Source organism: Elephas maximus, chromosome 11 (genome assembly GCF_024166365.1).
Source record: "Elephas maximus indicus isolate mEleMax1 chromosome 11, mEleMax1 primary haplotype, whole genome shotgun sequence".
NCBI classification, from domain to species: Eukaryota; Metazoa; Chordata; class Mammalia; order Proboscidea; family Elephantidae; genus Elephas; species Elephas maximus.
In genome coordinates this window covers 48,318,790-48,331,373 of record NC_064829.1, presented here as the reverse complement: position 1 = coordinate 48,331,373, position 12,584 = coordinate 48,318,790, and the positions used below count along the sequence as shown (strand labels likewise).

At 38.6% G+C, this 12,584-nt stretch overlaps 1 pseudogene; it reads left to right on the top strand.

Moving 5' to 3' along the window:
- Positions 1-7,223: 7,223 nt before the first annotated feature.
- Positions 7,224-8,241, top strand: LOC126085798 (sodium/potassium-transporting ATPase subunit beta-3-like; annotated as a pseudogene).
- The last annotated feature ends 4,343 nt before the right edge of the window (positions 8,242-12,584 follow it).

Here is a 12,584-nt window from a genome sequence, read left to right as displayed (position 1 = left end):
GAGCCTGATCTATTCCTGATTTTGTAGTTATGTATATTAGATGAGTATTCCCTGTGAGCTAATTACTTTGGCAACCAAGGGAACACCAACAGTTCTGTCAGGCAGCCAAGGGGGCGCCTTAACGGTTTTTTAAACAATGTGTACAGAAGGGGTTAAAAGCTACACAGAGAGGAGCAGAGCCTGACGGGAAAGACACTGCAGGTGTGTGGTTAACAAGGAACTAATTGGGTAACCAGGCAGGAGGAAAAGCAAGCATAAAGCTGGTCAACAGGCTTGTGTGGGATTCCAGCCGTTAGCTGGTGCAAGCCCTTGAGGAGTTGAAATAGAGACAAGTTGAATCCAGAGTCTATTTTTTGCTGTGATCTTTGCTAGAAACTGCAAATTGGGACTTGACAGCTTTCCTCACTGCCTGTTGCTTTATTCCAGGTGGTATTGTTTTGAACGAGTAAAGAGCTGACATTCTGGATGCCTAGCCTGGCTGTCTTGGATTCAGACAGGGATGCATGTCAACTCTTGCAGGCACGTTACCATTTCTTCTGCTCTTAATGATGTCTGGGTACTGTGAGCGATGTGGTAAATAGTGAAATGATTGCAGGCCTAGGATTCAGAGACTGGGTTCTAATGCCAAGGGTACATTCAATAGTGTGAGCTTGCACCAGTCACCCATCTGTGGGGCTACATTGCTAGATTGAGGTTGTACATGTTTCTCTTCAGAGTCTTTTTGAGCTCTAAATTGCATTAGTTTAAAAATGGATTTGTTTTCTCTACTGACCATTGATCAACTGCTTAAAAATAGACTAAGCAATTGGGAAGACATACAGAGAGTAGAAGACACGTTTTCAGTCCTCAATAATTCTTCAAACAACACACAATAGGCATGCTAAACACTGTGGTAAATATGGGTGCAAAGGTGATTGTGACAAAGTAGCATGGGAATGTAGTAGGCCTGAAAGCAGTTGTAGGTTTCACAGGGGATGGGTCATGGGGCGAATCTTCACAACAAAGCAGACTGGGAGTGACAGGAAAGGTGGTTCATAAGCTATAGGAGTGGGGTGAAGTACAGCTCTGCTAATAAATCTGTGAGGGAAGGAGCAGTAAAGAGATTGATCATATTGAAGTGGAAATTGGTTAATATGAAGCAGTAAAAATTGTTTTCTTAAACAGAGCCTAATCACAGAGAGTCTGAAAAGACAGGCAGGTAAGTCTTAGGGGAGAGAAGGACAGTACCTTAGATTTGGGGCTATTTTGAAAAATTATTCTGGCTCTCAAGTAGAATATAGGGCTCACTCAATTTCAATTTAAATATACTTTTTAAAATGATAATAAAGTATATATTTAAAAGAAAAAAATGCTAGAAAAAATAAGTTCCCAGAAGAAAGGAAAAAAAGGCTGTTCACTGTTTTTAAGCTTCTTATTTTAATCCACGATGTAGAATTATATTTTCTGTGAGCCAAAATGGTTTGGCATAAAAGAAAATATGAATTTGGCAATGGCAACATCTTCTGATTGTTTTTCAATATAAATGCCAAAGGAGCTTAGAAAGTAAACAAAGTATACAATGATCACAGGTCTCGAAGCCTTCTTACAGATGTTGTAATGTACTTACCACTGGTCAATCCACAGATATGAACACACACTCTTCATTTACCTCATTACTCCCAATTGCATGATGCCCATCCCACTGGACTCATTAATGCTACCTGTTTGCCCCCAAAGTCACTTGTAGGTTTGACCCCTGACTAGACCTGGTGCTGCCATTTTGTGAGCTGGGTTCTTGCAATCCATCTTGACTCCAGGTTCACATTTTGAAAATGAAGGTGTTTGACTAGAGTAGTTCCAATTTCTCTTCTAATTTTAAAGTTCTGTAATGCTTAGTAAGAAATAACATTTTTCTAACATGATGGTGTGATATGACAGTTTGGAAAGAGGGGAGAAAGGAAACTTTTAAAGACCAGATTAATGGAATGCAAATTGCAGCCACAGAACTTTTATTTGAAAGAAATTACCTACTTTGTGCTGATCTTACTGAAGAACCAAATCACAATCCTTAAAGGAATTTGCAAAATCAGAATCTTAATTCCTGGCATGTCTTTCTCCACCCACCTCCATTCAAGTTTCATCTTAGAGGAAAGAAAGAACATTTCTAAAGGAGCTTAGAATTAGGCTCAAACAGCAAGTACTGTAGTTTGAAGACTTTTACCCATTTTAACAATAGCTGTACTAACACTTCAGCAATTCACAGAGATCAGTGATGCCTTTAGATTAGCCACAGAAAAGTTCAACTTCTGAATAAAACTGGCTGGATGATTTTTTTTTTATATAAAAATAGAGCTATTCCACGGGATTTATAATACAGTATTTCAAATTTCAAATTTCTATTTCTTAATAGGCAGTGCCATCAAACAAAACTGACATTTATACAAGGTGAGCACACATCCCTTCTTATTTCTGTAACACGTCCTTTATTAATTGCTTTCTTGTCTTTGATATGAGTTGAAGCTATGACATAGATCTTCCGTATGCCACCAAAGACCCATTTTTCTCTTGTCTAGCCAAATCCTTCAAGTTAGGTTACTCATTTCACCAGACTGAATCCCTAAAGAGTATTTGAATAACAAGCATGGAAGTCTCTTATTCAAAATCTTATCACCTAATTTTCATTGCTTCTTTGAGGGTTTTATTATTATTATTTACTTTTTTTATGGCTGGACAGGAAGAAATCCAGAAATAGATGACTGACAGAGTGTGAGAAATTTCTATAGTGATATAGGAGCAGGTTACAATGAGATATCTATATTCTCCAATCTCTCATACAATGACTTGAGGTGTAAATGATGGTTTTCATTGATATTGGGTCTGTGGTTCCATTACTGAAGAAACTATATTTTCATAATAATAATAACAAAAAAGTAATCTTGTAGACTTATCTACATGAGTTCTAGACTTATCTACTCATCTTTCTGTCCAGGCTTTCTGTATTTCTTTGAACATACAGATGACCAGTGTCTCCTCCTTGTTTTCTACTACTCAAAAGAAGGTTTAAAATATGAAGATACCTGTCATACTTAGCCAATAAATATAAAACTTGAGTTTTTCTGATGGAATAATCTCCTCATTCATCCAGTTTATATTTATTGAGCAACTTTCACATGTCAGGCACTGTACATAAACCAGGAGATAATGTTCTACAAGAAAGATATGGTCTTTGCCATACTAGACTAATATTGCAGACAGGGAGTCATGCAATGAACAAATAAATAAAACAAAGTATGAAGTAATTTGTAAGAAATGCCATAATGGAAAAAAGGACTCTGATAGAAATAGTAATAATAACAAAATGTTGCCAATAGTGAGAGTTGTCATATACTGAGTAGTCAACAGAGGGGGGCATCTCTGAATAGGTGACATTCAAGCGAATCCTTTATATTGTGAAAAAGCTAGTCATGGACAGATCTAAGACAGACCCTAGAGAACAACAGGGGTCAAAACCCTGAGACAGGGAAGCATTAGGTGTTTTTCAGGAGGAGCTAAGGAATGGCTGATACCCAGGAGAGGCTAGAGCAGAGTGTGTGAGGAGAATGGTGGTAAGAAAAGAGCTTGGAGAGGCTGGCTGGTGCCTCGTCATCAAGAGTCACATTTATCATGTTCAGGAGTTTGGACCTAATTTGTGTGCAAGAGAATGCTTCTGGAAGTTATTCAACAAAGGTTTAGGTTTTAAAGCAACCACTTTCTTTGGTGAGTAGAGAAGAGCAAAGAGCATGATAACAAATGTAGAAAAAGTGTAGAAAAGAAGTCCAGTTAGGAAATAGTCCTGGCAAGTAATAGTGGAGATTTGGACAAAACTGATTCCCCTGAATTATAGAGGAGTGGGTAGGTCAGAAAAAAATTTTTGGAGACAGAAAAACCAGGGCTTGCAGATAGTTTGGCTATAGTGTGGCATTTAGGTAAACGATTAGGTTTCTGATCTGAGAAATTATGCATTGTGTGGTATTGTTTATTATGAATGGAAGAAACTCAAGGAAAAATAAGTCTACATGTGTTTACATATGGGGACTCGCATGTATCAATGATTCTAAAAACAAAAAATCAATGATTCTAGTTATATTTAATATGTCTATGAAATACCCTCCAAGTAAATATGCCCAGTGAGAAGCTGAATATAGTAGTCTCATATTTCAAGAAGAATTATGACCCAAAGCTTTAATTTTAGAAGTCCTTAGCAAGCACATACCTTTCAGAGCCAAGGGAACAGATGCTATCTCCTGGGGAGATTTGTTAGATAGTGAGAGAAAGAGAGCCTAGGACAAACACCCAACACCTTAACACATTGTTATATATACAGCTTTTCTTAGGAAGCTATTGAAGGATATTCTCCACCAAAACAAACAAACAAACAAAAATCAAACAGAAGAGTAAACCAAAAAAAAAAAAAAAAAAGATTTGGCATCTGCTATAGTTTGAATTGTATCCCTCAAAAATATGTATTGGAAACCCTAACCCCTATACCTGTGGTTTGATAATTATCAAACAATACCATTAATTGGAAACCCTGGTGGCATGGTGGTTAAGTGTGACGGCTGCTAACCAAGAGGTCAGCAGTTCAAATCCACCAGGAGCTTCTTGGTAACTTTATGGGGCAGTTCTACTCTGTCCTATAAGGCCACTATGAGTTGGAATCGACTCGACGGCAGTGGGTTTGGTTTTTGGTTTTTGTATCATTAATATCACACACAAGTAAAATTTTGCTGAAGATCATTCAAAAGCAGCTGTAACAGTATATCTACAGGGAGCTTCCAGAATTCAAGCCGGATTCAGAAGAGGACATGGAACCAGGGACATCATTGCTGATGTCAGGTAGATCATGGCCTAAAGCAGAGAATACCAGAAAGGTGTTTACCTGTGTTTTATTGACTATGCAAGGGCATTTGACTGTGTGGATCATACCAAATTATGGATAACATTGCAAAGAATGGGAATCCCAGAACACTTAATTGTGCTTGCGAGGAATGTGTACACAGATCAAGAGACTCTCATTCAAACAAAACAAGGGGATACTGTGTGGTTTAATTCAGGAAAGATGTGTGTCAGGATTGTGTCCTTTCAGTGTACTTATTCAATTTGTACATTGAGTGAATAATCCGAGAAGACTATATGAAGAAAAACGGGGCATCAGAATTCGAGGAAGACTAATTAATAACCCCCATTATGCAGATGACACAACCTTGCTTGCAGAAAGCGAAGAGGACTTGAAGCATTTACTGATGGAGATCAGGAACCACAGACTTCAATATGGATTATGACTCAACATAAAGAAAACAAAATTCCACACAACTGGGCCAAAAAGCAACATCATGATAAATGGAGAAGAGACTGAAGTTGTCAAGGATTTCATTTTACTTGGATCCCTAGTCTATACCCACAGAAGCAGCAGTCAAGAAATCAAAGGCGGTATTTCATTGAGCAAATCTGCTGCAAAAGATCTCTTTAAAGTGTTAAAAAGCAAAAGACGTCACCATGAAGACTAAGGTGTGCCTGACCCAAGCCACAGTGTTTACAATCGCCTCATATGCATAAAAAGCTGCATAATAAATAAGGAAGGCAGACGAATTGACACCTTTGAATTGTAGTGTTGGCAAAGAATATTGGACACATCATGGAGTGCCAAAAGAACAAACAAATCCGTCTAGGAAGAAGTACGACCATCTTTGCTTTCCTTAGAAGCAAAGATTGGGAGACTATGTCTCACATACTTTGGACATGTTATCAGGAGGGATGAGTCCCTGGAGAAGGACATCATGCATGCTTGGTAAAGTAGGGTGTCACTGAAAAAGAGGAAGACCCTCAATGAGATGGACTGACACAATGGCTGCAACAATGGGCTCACACATAACAACGATTGTGAGGATGGTACAGGATCCGGCAGTGTTTCCTTCTGTTGTACATAGGGTTGCTATGAGTCAGGGCTGACTTGAAGACATATAACAACAACAACATACTTGTGATTATAGTTCCATTTGGGAAATGGATTTTCTTTGTTATGTTAATAAAGCAGTATTAAGTGTAGGATGGGGCTCTGTTGGCATGGTGGTTAAGAACTCAGCTGCTAACGAAAAGGTAGGCAGTTCAAACCCACCAGCCACTCCTTCGAAACCCTATGGGCAATTCTACTCAACTCAAGGACATCTAACAACAACAACAAAGAGTAGGGTGTGTCCTTTGAGATATAAAAGAGATTAAAACAAGTAAGTGAAGTTTCAGAAATAGAGGAAGATAGATGCTATGTCACATGAAGATTACCAAGGAGCCAAGGAAAGCAGGATCACAGATGCTGAAAAGAGATTGGTTTGTCCTTCCCTCAGAGCTGAACAGAGAAAACCTTACCCTAGAGTTGGGTCCTGAATTTGAACTTCTAGTCTCCACAACTATAAGAAAATACACTACCATTTTTTAAAACCATCCACTTGTGGTATTTCTGTTATAGCAGTACTAGACAACTAAGAAGCATCTCAAAGGAGAAGCCAGGAGGAAGAGAAGGAGATTTCCAGGAAAACTTTGAGTGTCAGTTGGAAAATGACAGCTCTGCATCTGTCTAGTGAACAATCAGGCCAGACTGAAGCAGTACAGAGGATTCCAGGGGGGATGATTCAGAACAGGAAAAAAATGCAACTGATAGATTATCTAATGTGTTTGCCAGTACTGAGCCTTTTAGCAATTTTGGAGAGTTTGGGAAAATAATTGATGGATTTCTATAAAAAAATAAATACTGGCAATTATTAAACTCAGGAAAAACAAAATAAGTTTTTAAAGACAATAAATAATACACAGTTGTTGAAATGTCTACATATTTATATTTTTATAAATGTTGTAGGGTGATTTAACCAGAAAAACTGATTAAAAAGTATGACATTTATTTCCTCTTACTGAATGAATTCAGAGTAGAAGAACTCTTACAAGTGATAGGTATTTTTGTTATACGCCCAGTGTCCAATTTCAATCCTCAGGTGTGTTTTATTTTACTAAATATATATTTAATAAATCTCAGAGAGGCCATCCTGGGCAAGTAGAAGTCGGCTAAAGCGTGCCCCTCAATGAAGTGGTGTCTTAGGCTGTTCCAACCTCCACCGGTGTTGTGCAGCTGTGCCACTTGAGCCTGGACATCCCCAGTGCTCCTTGCAGCATCCACACCCTTGGCCACCACCCACCTCATTGTCTGCACATACACCATGATGAAGAAAAACAAGAAGCCCTTCAACCAGAGCCTGGCAAAATAGAAGCTATTCTTCTATAACTTGACCACTGAAGAATTCCTAAGGTGCATTGCCAAGATTTGGGGTTTATCCTTGCTCTTCTATCTAGTTTTCTATGGGTTCCTGGCTGAGCTCTCCTCATTCACAATGTGGGCCATGCTTCAGACTCTGAATAATGAGGTTCCAAAATATGGTGACCAGATTACTAGTCCAGGATTTAGGATTTTTTCAAAACTAGTGACTGCATTAAAATAGTCATTCAGTTTGTCTTATTACAGTTCTTATGAAGGTTGCATTAGAGGTCTTGATTATTTTCTAAAATCATTTGATTTAGAAGAACAGAAGAATCTCACGACCTGTCCTGATGGAATACTTTTTGAACAGTATTTTACTTTGTGTTGGTTTCCTCATCAGTTACTTCAAGCACGCAGTGGCGTGAATGATCCTGAATATGGCTATTTCAGAGGAAACCCTTGTATTCTTATGAAAATGAATAGAATAATTGGATTAAAGCCTCAAAGTGAACCAAGAATAATGTGTGCTTCAAAGGATGAACAAGTGGCACATAATGCATTGTCGTTGAGTCAATTCTGACTCATAGTGACCCTGTAGGACAGAGTAGAACTGTCCCATAGATTTTGTAAGGAATGCCTGGTGGATTCCAACTGCTGACCTTTTGGTTAGCAGCCGTAGCTCTTAACCGCTACACCATCACGGCTTCCAAAGAAGTGGCAGTTGTATCAATTTATCCTTCACATGGAGTTACAGGCTTAAAATATTTTCCATGCTATGCTATTGGTGGGGGCAGGGGGGAGACACTGCATGTAGGGTATCAACAGCCAATGGTTGCTGTCCAGGAATTCTTTCCTTTTAACAGTTCCAGGAAAGAAGTGACATTTGGCTGCAAGATTGATGAATCACCCAACCTAAAAATCCAGGATGATGTGGCAAGTTTTGGGGACAAATAACATTCAAAGTGACAGTGAATGCATAGTATGAGTAGGATATCCCTACAGAGTAAATGTTGTGTTGTCTGTCTTTCTTTTGTATCAACTGGACCTGCCATTCTAGAATTATGAGACCACCTTAGAGAAAGGTGGGAGGTACTTGACACGAGAGTAACATCATTATGTGCTTTCAAATGATAATATCCAACATACTCCAAAGTAGCTGTCTGTTGACTCTGCTGCCCTTTGAATCAGTGTACGGATGCCATGTTAGTGACTAGTAAATGCTTGACTGAGATCATGTTTATTGGGGCTCTTGTCCTATTTTTATGTGGTTTAATTGTCAATGTCTAAAGCTTAATATATGTAAATATTTTATGGATTTAACACTGTTTGTGTCCCCCAAAAATATTTGTTTCAATTTGGCTAGGCCATGCTTCCCAGTATTGTGTTATTGCCCACTATTTTGTTATCTGATGTGATTTTCCTATATGTTCTAAATCCTACCTCTATTATGTTAATGAGATGGGAGAGTCGGCAGTTATGTTAACGAGTCAGGACTCAATCTACAAGATTGGATTGTGTCTTGAGTCAATCTATTTTTAGATATAAAAGACAGAAGCAGGGAGAGAGACAGGGGGAACTCACACAATCAAGAAAGCAGCACAGGTTGCAGAGCATGTCCTTTGGATTCAGAGTTCCTGAGCTGAGAAGCTCCTAGTCCAGGGAAGGATTGATGAGAAGGATCTTCCTCCAGAGCCTTTCCCTGAACCTGACATCCTGAATTTGGGCTTGTAGCCTACTGGACTCTGAGAAAATAAATTTCTCTTTGTTAAAGCCATCCACTTGTGATATTTCTGTCATAGCAGCACTAGATAACTAAGACACTGTTTAACTGTCATACTCTGATGCCAACACAATCTTAGGGATGAAATGATAAAAGAGTAAATGGAAACTGACCAACATCAAGTGACTTTGTAGCTGCCGTAAGTATGATGTGTAGAGAACCCTGAAGTTGTGTGTATGTAGAGGAAAAAAGAAAATAACGGTGGATTTGTAAGTGTTAAAAAAAAACAAAAAACAAAAAAACTCAGCGTATACCTAGAAAATCCTCTTGAAAATGTGTTTTTTACGTAAACTACTGAGAAATAGGGTTGACACTTAAGGAATGTGGAGTTGAAAAAGAATTTTTTTTTTTTTTTTGCAATTACATACATATGTTTTTTTTTAATTAAAGAATAGAAAACAATGCTGTTCAATAGGAAAACAGTGTGGGCCACATGTGTAATTACAAATGCTCTCATAAGCACATTCAAAATGTAAAACAAATGGTGAAATTTTTTTTAATATGCTTTAAAACTAAAAGCCAAACCTGTTGCTGCTGAGTTGATTCCAACTCATAGTGACCCTACAGGACAGAGTAGAACTGCCCCATAGAGTTTCCAAGGAGTGGCTGGTGGATTCAAACTGCTAATGTTTTGGTTAGCAGGCAAGCTCTTAACGACTTTACTAACCCTATATATTCAAATATAGTCATTTTAAAATGTAATCAATATAGCACAACATTTAAAGGGATATTTTATATTCTTTTTTTGATACTGAGTCTTTGAAATTTATTTGTATTTTACACTTACAGAATGTCTCAATTCATACTAGCCAAGTTACAACCACTTGTGGCTCTTGGCTGCCATATTGGATAACAGGGGCTAAAACGTTTTGTATGAAGGATCTGGTAGAGAGATCGAGTCAGAGGATCAAAAAAAGGAGGATAAAAAAATGCTTAGGAAATTTGGATCTAGGTTATAAGGGGAGTTGTGGTCTTTGGAGGAATGGTATTTCCTCAAATATAACAAAAAGCAAAAAAAAAAAAGAGAGAGAGAGAGACAGATGCACATGTGGATAGAATAGATTTGTTCATGGAATACAAGAGTATAATTTAGAAAAAAAAATATATTCTTTCACTCAAATATGAAGCAAGGTCATTAGCCAGGAGGGATAAGGATTTGGTCACTGTGTGCAGAGAGTTTTGTAGAACATGGCCCACTGCACCTTCAGGAATCAGTGCTTAATACATGGTATCTGATGGTGACACAGAGTAGGCTCCCTCAGAATTCCTCAGTACAGCCCTCCTCCTGAAATTCTGAATGGACCTCTAAGGGCGCATTTAACTCCCTCCACTCCCTGCCTTTTCTCCTTCTTCTGCAACACATGTTATCTGTGCAGCGTTCTTAGAGTTCAACAGCTGGCTTTTCACAACACAATACAAAAAAAAAAAAATACAAAGTTGCTTTAAATTTGAATGGAGCAAAATGTTTTCTTCTGTCAATGGTAGTTTTGTTTCTTTCTTTGTTGTGTTTTCTAAGCAAACATTGCATCCTGCACTTCAGAACTATGATGGCTGTGTTCCTAGAGGGTTATGTTATAGATACGAAGTTAATTATTGCTAACGAACAATGGGCAACTCTGCAGGATTTCACAGTTTTATTTCTCACACTTGCCCTCTGCGTCCCCAGACCCATACACTTAAACTCCTTCTGAGTAGAAAAGAAAAAAACAAAACAAAACAAAAATTTATTGCCACCAAGTTGGTGCCTACTCATAGAGCCAGGGAAGCGGAGAGGTCATATGGAGCAATAGCAGGATGGGTGGATGCCTTGTTGAGTTGAAAAAAATAAGAAGACAGGAGTTGAGAAGTCAGATTGCATATAGAAGTTACTGCTTTGTGCTGTGACAAGGAGGATGAGGAGAGCAATGCCACACTGCAAGGTGCAATGGAACTGTTCCATTTCCAGAAATGTCGAGGCTTTTAACCACAGGTCGCTCCAAGTCAATTCACACTGCACTTCCCCAAAATAAAGGAAACGCTGACGCAGCTCTTGACGGAATGTATTCTTTCAAGCCTTGTGGTAGAGAGAGCTTTTCTAAACCTTTAAACTGTGAGTAGTTTTTTTTTTTTTTTTGGCTATATGCTGTATGACCTTAATCCACACTTTCTGTTTTTAGTTTTCTGCTCCTGATGAAACCTTACAGATGAAGATAACATTCTCTGAGCAAGATTAGACTACATGACTCCAAGGTTTGCTTCCTCTTCAGCATTCTATGCATTTATTTTTATCTTTATTTTTTCTCTATATATATTCCTGTTACCTTTTTGTTTCATAAATACTGTACAAAGTTTTGCTCTAATTTCTAACGCACATAGAAACTTAGGGATGGAAAGGACTCTCTGACATTTCTTTTTACAAGTGCTCTGACTAGGTGAAGAGAAGAGGAAAAGAAACAAAAGGTAGAGGCATGATTTTATATTAAGCATTTTAAAATGACAGTAGTTTATGCTTTTTGAAGGCATCTAACAATGTAACATGTCTTCTTCTGCTCCTTTTAAATTTGTTCTTATACATGTTAAGCTTGTTCCTGAGAACAGGCTATTATTCAAATGGGTTTCCCCTAGGCTTTCACCCTTGGTAATCAGACAACTCACTGAGGCACCATTCAATTTCTTCTCCACTATGGAGCCCTGGTGGGACAGCGCTTAACAGTTCAGGCTGCTAACCAAAAGGCTGGCAGTTTGAATCCACCAGCGGCTCCTTGGAAATCCTATGGGGCAGTTCTATGCTGTCCTATAGGGTCTCTATGAGTCAGAACCAACTCGATGGCAATGGGTTTTTTTTCTTTCTTTATAGACCCTGGGTGGCTCAAACAGCCAAGCACTTGGCTGCTTACCAGTAGGGTGCATTTCTAATGCACTCAGACACACTTTGGGAAAAATGTCTAGGTGATCAGCTTCCAAAGGGTTGTTGTTGTTAGGTGGTATCATGTCGGTTCCAATTCATAGTAGCTCTATGTACAAAAGGAACAAACCACTGCCCTGTACTGCACCATCCTCACAACCCTTACTATGGTTGATTCCATTTTTGCAGCTACTGTGTCAATCTAACTCATTAAAGGTCTTCCTCTTTTTCGCTGGCCCTCTACTTTACCAAGCATAGTGTTCTTCTCCAGGGACTGGTCCCTCCTGATAGCATGTCCAAAGTACGTGAGATGAAGTGTCGCCATCCTCACCTCTAAGGAGCATTCTGGCTGTACTTCTTCCAAGACAGACTTGTCAGTCTTCTGGCAGTCCACGGTATTTTCCATATTCTTTGCCAACACCATAATTCAAAGGTGTCAATTCTTCTTCAGTTTTCCTTATTCATTGTCCAGGTTTCGCATGCATATGAGGCAACTGAAAATACCATGGTTGGGTCAGAAGCACCTTAGATGTCAAAGTGATATTTTTGCTTTTCAACACTTTAAAGAGTCCTTTTGCAGGAAATTTCCCCCATGCAATACCTCGTTTGATTTCTTGACTGCTGCTTCCAGGGACATGATTATGGATCCAAGTAAAATG